The following is a 6,681-nucleotide window of genomic DNA, read 5'->3' on the forward strand; positions in this document are numbered from 1 at the left end:
AAAAAAAAAAAAAAAAAAGATTAGGAGAACGTGGTGGTGCATACCTGTAATCCAAGTTACTTGGGAGGCCAAGGCAGGAGAATCGCTTGAACTGGGAGGCAGAGGTAGCAGTGAGTCAAGATTGTGCCACGGAACTCCAGCCTGGGTGACAAGAATGAACTTCTGTCTCAAAGAAAAAAGAAATCAGAACTGGTTACCTTTTCAAAGGGGATGAGCAAGGGTGCATATCCACGAGCCACTTCCCCCTACTTGACTAGTTTGCAGAAGTGGCATTCTGTAAGCACGATAAATTTAAGTGTGCAAACAGAATGGCGCAGTCCACTGTGGGTGGCTGTTCTTTACGTGTCAACGGGAGTCCCAGGAGCTGTGACAAATGAGTGTGAGCTGGCTGGGGAGAGAACGAGGGGCTGGATGGGGTTCAGGAATCCACATGAAAAAAGAAACCCACAAGATAAAGCAATCTATCTTTGGAGAGGAAGACAAAAAAATGAGAGGGATAAAAAAATGAGGACAGGCTGGGCGTGGTGGCTCCCGTCTACAATCTCAGGATTTGGGTAGGCTGAAGCAGGCAAATCACTTGAGGTCAGGAGTTAGAAAGACCACTTGGGCATGGGTGATAGGAGGCTGTCTGGAAACAAGGCTGGTAAGGAGGCCACTTTTGAGGACCAAGTGAGTGGGGCAGAGGCCTGGCTGCTGGCAAGAAGGCAACGCGGACGGGGTAGCGGGAGGTGAGCCCAAAGGTGAAGCAAGGGGAGCACCGCAGTGGCCACAGGCCAGGCCGGGGGAGGCAAGTGACATCTCTGCCCAGAGAGAACACACAATCACAAAGTTCAACACCGCTTACCTGGTGAAACCCTACAATTCTGTTGCTCTGTACTCGCTCTGAATAATGGGCTTGCGATAAGTCTTACACCAATTCTCAAACTGGGGGCCAGCTGCAGCTGAATCAACTCCAGGTGCCGGTAGTTGTGATACCAAGTGTAGTAGCTGTTCACACAGATCACGTCCACATACGGAGGCCAGGACCAGAGCGGCAAAGCCCGTTCAGCACCCAGAAGACTGCATGACTCAGCACTCACACACTACGGGGGCTCTTCTGGCAGAGAAGGTAAGAAGGGGATGTAATCCCAGCATTCTGGAAGGCTGAGGCAGGAGGGTGACTTGCGGCCAGGAGTTCGAGACAAACCTGGGCAACACAGCGAGACCCTAGCTCTATAAAAACTAGTAGTAAGAAAATTAGCATGGCACAGTGGCTCATGCCTGTAATCCCAGCACACTGGGAGGCCAAGGTGTGAGGATCACCTGAGCCCAGGAGTTTGAGACCAGCCTGGTCAACACTGGAAGACCCCATTTCTACAAAGCAAAACAAAACAAAACAAAACAAAACAAAACAAAACAAAAGGCTAGAATGAGAAGAGCTGCCTCCTGGGGCTAAGAACATCCAAGTGCATTAAGTTAGATCCTGAAATTACCCTGCCCCACAGGCAAAAATCATGGTCACCAAGTGGCCCAAAGGAGGCAGGCCTGTGACTGCACACTGACACTCACGACGTGTGCAGCTGGGAAGGGCTATGAGAGGCAGAGCAGCTGCCAATGCACAGTCCTCGGCCAAAGCCCAGGGCCCCCGCCACTGGAACTGACTCCTCTCCGGGCAGCGCTCCCATCACTGGGCTTCCCCTCACCTTGCCCTGGAGAAGCGCTCCCTCCTGAGGGGCTGATGCAGTCATTGTCACAGAGAACCTCTGTTTTGTTTTGGAGAGTCTCGCTCTGCTGCCCAGGCTAGAATGGAGTGGCGCAATCTTGGCTCAGTGCAATCTCTGCCTCCCAGGTCAAGCACTATGAGCAGTAGTCGGCAGTTCCTCCTCAAATTAAAAATACAACTACTATGTCATCTAGCAATCTCACCACTGGAAAATACAAAGTACATGGATGTATCATACTCCCTGATTACAAATGACATAGAAGAGCTATAGTGATCCAGACAATGTGGTATTGGCATTCACACAAAAATACACAACAACAAGACCCAACGAGGGAACCAAACCCAAATTCATCTATGGTGGACACATTTAAAAAAGAACACCCAGGGGATGGGAGACCCCGGGCTGCCTTGGGTGGGGCCGCAAAAGTGTCCTGGGACGACCTGTAGCCACCTCTCACCTGGGCTCTGGATGGTTTCTACTCCATGAGGATTTTCATAGTTTCCACTCAGCCACCCTCAGAGTCAGGAGGGCTTCTTTGGGGCTGTGACCATCTGTCCCAGCCTTTCCTGTCTCCATGACACACCGTGTGACCTACGTATACTGCAATATGTAGGTGCGTGTACTGAGGGCGTACAGTTAGGATGACCTACAACCGATGCTACTCTAAGTCTTCCAGAGATTTTGCAGATATCCCCAGACCAAAACAAACTAGTGACATTCCATGGTTTTGCAAACTGGCACCAGCAACTGCACAGCAACAGCTCCCTATGCACCATCAGACATTCTCCAGACCCGCCCCTCGCTCACAAAGTCTTCACTCCTAAGGGCCATTTAACAACCTCTATCCATCAGGAAGCCTTTGATCTGGGCCAGGCTGCCGACCCACAGGGGTGAACTGTGCCTCTAATGCTGAGTGTTGCTTCCCCTCACTGGGCTAACCCACACCCTTGCATATAGAAGGGCCCCCAGGGAAACTGCTGTCTGACATCCAGGAGCTCATGTAAAATGCTCCAGCAACCTGGATGTCCTTGGCCACCTCTAGTACTAGCCTTTCCCTCTGTGGGGCTCACTCCCTGACTCTTGCTTGTGCAGGCCAATCTACAGCGGCTGAGATCTCCTGCTCCCTCAGCCTCCTGGGTCACCCTGATGGCGTCACGCTGGCCAGAGGCAGGTGTCTGCAATCAAGAATGAGATACCCACAGGCTGACTTCCCTGGTGTGGGGAACAATGCCTGGGGTCTCCAGACAGCCCACCCGAGGAAAAGAATCCAGCTCTGACACAGCTCAAAGACTGTGTTATGGACATGGAGAGACTTTCCAGGCCTGTCTCCTCTTCTGGCTCACTGGATTCCTAGGAAAATTATTGAGACACTGGGCTCAAAGCTCTCGGCCTAGGGCTTAAAATGCCACAGGGAATCAAATCAGTGTGACCAAGGTCCAAAGACTTCTCCTTGGCTGGGAATGGGGGATCAGGGTTGCAGAGACCAGGGGCGCAAAGTGATACCTGTGCCGTAAGAGAAGAAACTGGGGATCTGGTCCACCCCGGGCTCGTCAACCTGAGTGTGAGGCCTTGCTGGGCCCTGAGCTCACCTGCCCCTTGGGAGTCCATTGTGACTGCAGTCCAGAGAGGTCAATGTCCTCACTGATGACAGAAAGAAGTCCTGGGAGATGCGGAGGGCATCCTGTAGCGGCAGGCAGTCTGCGTGGTCCACAGGTGTGTGCTTCAGCAGGTCCTGGGAAGGGATGAGGTGGTGAATTCGGGGCCGTGCTTCTGGGACTCAAATGAGAAGCCCCTGGGCATGCTCAGTCCTCACCAAAAGAATTCAAAGAGCAGGCCCTCAGGGACCCACACTCATGCCTGCAAAATCTGAACTGAAAATTAGAATCGGAGCAGCAGGGTTGACTCTAAAAGGGCCCCAGCTGGCTTTTCTCCCCGCTGCAGTCTTTACTCTTTTCCCCTGGCAGAGGCAGCCAGGTGGAGGCTCATCTCACCAAACAGCCCGGAGAGACACCCCTCTACCCACCCTGCAGCTGCTCCAAGGATCCTGGAGACCAAAAGACAGGGGTTGGGGAAGCAGGACGTTCCTGCCTCCACCAAGAGAGCAATTGGCCAAATGCCAAGCTCAGTAGCTAAGCTCTATTGAGGCCCTGGCCCTGTTGGCATGGTTACCACAGGCCAGGGAGGCATACTCAGGGCCCAGGATCCCTCTGCCTGACTTTTCAAATGGTCTGTTCTCAGTGACTCTGGTGCCCTCCCACACCGGGCTCAGTCTTCTGAGAAACTCCTAAGCCCTCTCTGGCCCTTCAGAGGCCTTAACACTGGTGCGTAGGACCAGGATGCTCTGAGTGACTTACTTGGTCAATGGACTGGTACAGCAGAGCTATTGGGGACAGCAGAGAGAAAAAGGACAAAGACATATAAAGGATCACTCAACACCTCAGAGACCAGCTTTGTCCCCCACCTGCCTTGCTCCCCACATGAACACCGGCTTTTAGGAAGCCAAAGTGGGTCCACAGCAGCCTCCACCTCTGTTCTCACTCCCAGGGCAGACCAAGCAGCAAGAACAGGTGACACACAGCCCTGGTGACCCTGTCCCCTCCCTATCCATGCCTACTCTCCCATCAGAACCAGCTTCTTCGACAGGTGCCCCAGTCCTGTCCAGGCCTTACCTGGCTCAGAGCAGATAATCCCCTGCACCTCCCACCCTGAATCACACGGCTACACCCAGCATATCCTACAGAGGCCCAACACACTCTGGGTCACATCCAGAGACTCCACAATAGGGGAGGAGACAAGCTGTTTCCCAGGAAGGGCAGCTCCCCAGGCCTGGTCATTCTCAGACTCCTCCAGTCAAAGGCTGGGCACAGCCAGCTGGGATTGCCATGCTTCACTCTGACCCACACGACTGACCTTGCCTCCTCTATGGGAAGAGATCCCTCCACACAGCCTCAAACCCAGACATAACAGGACAGGACAGGCTGGGCACTAGGGAGGCCAGCCAGATCTCCACGCAAAGGCTCTGCTCTTAAAAAGGAGGTAGCCTCAGGGGCAAAGGTTTCCTGAAGCAACTCAGGTCAGGCCTCACACACAAGAGCCCAAAAGAGGCTGCAACAATACCAGCCTAGCCAGCCAAGAACCCAGGGCCACACCCTTCTGAAACCCAGACTCCAAGTGAGGATCACTAGGATTCAGCAGAACAGGAGGACGTGACAGCTGGCGGACCAATACTTCCCAACACCCTTCCAGCAAGCAGCTGTGCCTCGCCCCTCCCCACATGACTCACCCAACATCAGTCTTGCACCTGGATGCCTCTGTCCACAGGGTCATGATCTTTGGCCTCCTGCCACAGGAGTGGTGAGAGGCAGGATGGTGGTCTGGGAAGGAGGATCCTAGACTGGGTGTCCCATGGGACCAGTTTGTGACAGATCCCACAGCCAACACAAATGCCCCAGCCAACCCCCAAACACAACAGCTCCCCAAAGCCCTTGATGTAAATAGCCTGTGCACTGCTAAGCAGACACCTCAGGGAACAATCTGATGGCTGTGAAGAAGATGCAGCCTCAACAGGGTTCCACAAGCCTTCTGCAAGCAAAGCCTTCTTTGCTTGGGTGCCTAGTCAAAGCACTAGGGAAGATCTTAAAAGATAAATTCAGCATTGTGGGAGGCAGAGGCAGGAGTACAGCTTGAGGTTAGGACTTTAAGACCAGCCTGAGTGCAACGGTGAGACCCTGTCTCTACAAAACACAAAAATTAGCATTGCATGGTGGTACATGCCCATAGTCCCAGCCACTTGGAAGGCTGAGAAGGGAGGATTCCTTGAGCCTGGGAGGTCAAGGTTGTGGTGCTCATGATCATGCCACTGCGCTACAACCTGGGCCACAGCACAAGATCCTGTTACAATCAAACAAACAAACAAAAAACCAAAGATGCCTGTTTTCTGCCCCATCAAATAAATCCAAATCTCTGCAGGGTGACACAGGGTATTAACATTTTTAAATATCTCCTTTCCTGAAGTAAATGTATAGTAATGGCTGAAAACCACTGAGTTATGTAAATACACTTCCTATGACTTATTTGTAGCCCTTTCGTATCTAGCAACTTCTACAGACCCTCTGTCAGCTTCGGAAGCCGGAATGGGCAGGGCCAGGTGTGAGGTGTCCTAGCACATTGAGGGTAGAGAACAGCTCACAGCTCAGGGGGAACCCATTTCTGAGGCTAAGGCACCCACCAGGGGCTCAGCCTGTCTTCAGAGGGAAAGTCACACCTCAGAACCCCAGAAACCCAAAAGAAAGCTCGAATTCAGCAGATACCTGCCAGTGGGCCCTGGAGCAGCATCCCAGGGAAAACTGCCATTGCACTGTCAGCTCCCTCCACCCCCTCTCAGATCCCAGCAGGAGGTGGTTTCTGAGTAAGCTCAGAGGTCTCAACAAACGGTGGGTTGAACCTCAGAGGAGTTATTAAGAGGCCTATAGTTACCTCAAGACTCCACCTGACCAGGGCCAAAAATGAGTCCTGGGAGGGCAGCCAGGAAGAAAGTAGGGCAGAGAGGAAACACAGGGAGAGAGGGCCCTGGGACCACGACAGATATGGACGGAACCAGGGGAATGAGAGCAGCCCTGATGATTGTGCTCCCCACAACCCCTGCATGCCTGTGTCCCCTGAGAATTCAGGGTGAGGAGCTCACTCTTGCCCTTCACCTGTTCCTGGGCTCTGGCAGGCTGCCCTGCTTCCTGCCCCAGCCTCACCCACTCTCCGCACTTCTCGCCACTGATGTGGGCAAGCTGATCTCTCTGGTTTGCTGGGCTCTCACTCTCTGCCCAATGGCACCGAGTTAACTTCTTTGCATGCTTTATTCTCTGTGATTAAAAAGGGAAGCAATTCTCACTAACACCATTTCTCAGAGGAGAAAACAGGCACAAGGATGCTCTATGACTTCCTCACGATCACCAAGCTATAAGTGGGAGCTGGGCTTTCAATG

The sequence above is a fragment of the Mandrillus leucophaeus genome, unplaced genomic scaffold (genome assembly GCF_000951045.1).
Source record: "Mandrillus leucophaeus isolate KB7577 unplaced genomic scaffold, Mleu.le_1.0 Scaffold1754, whole genome shotgun sequence".
Lineage (NCBI taxonomy): Eukaryota > Metazoa > Chordata > Mammalia > Primates > Cercopithecidae > Mandrillus > Mandrillus leucophaeus.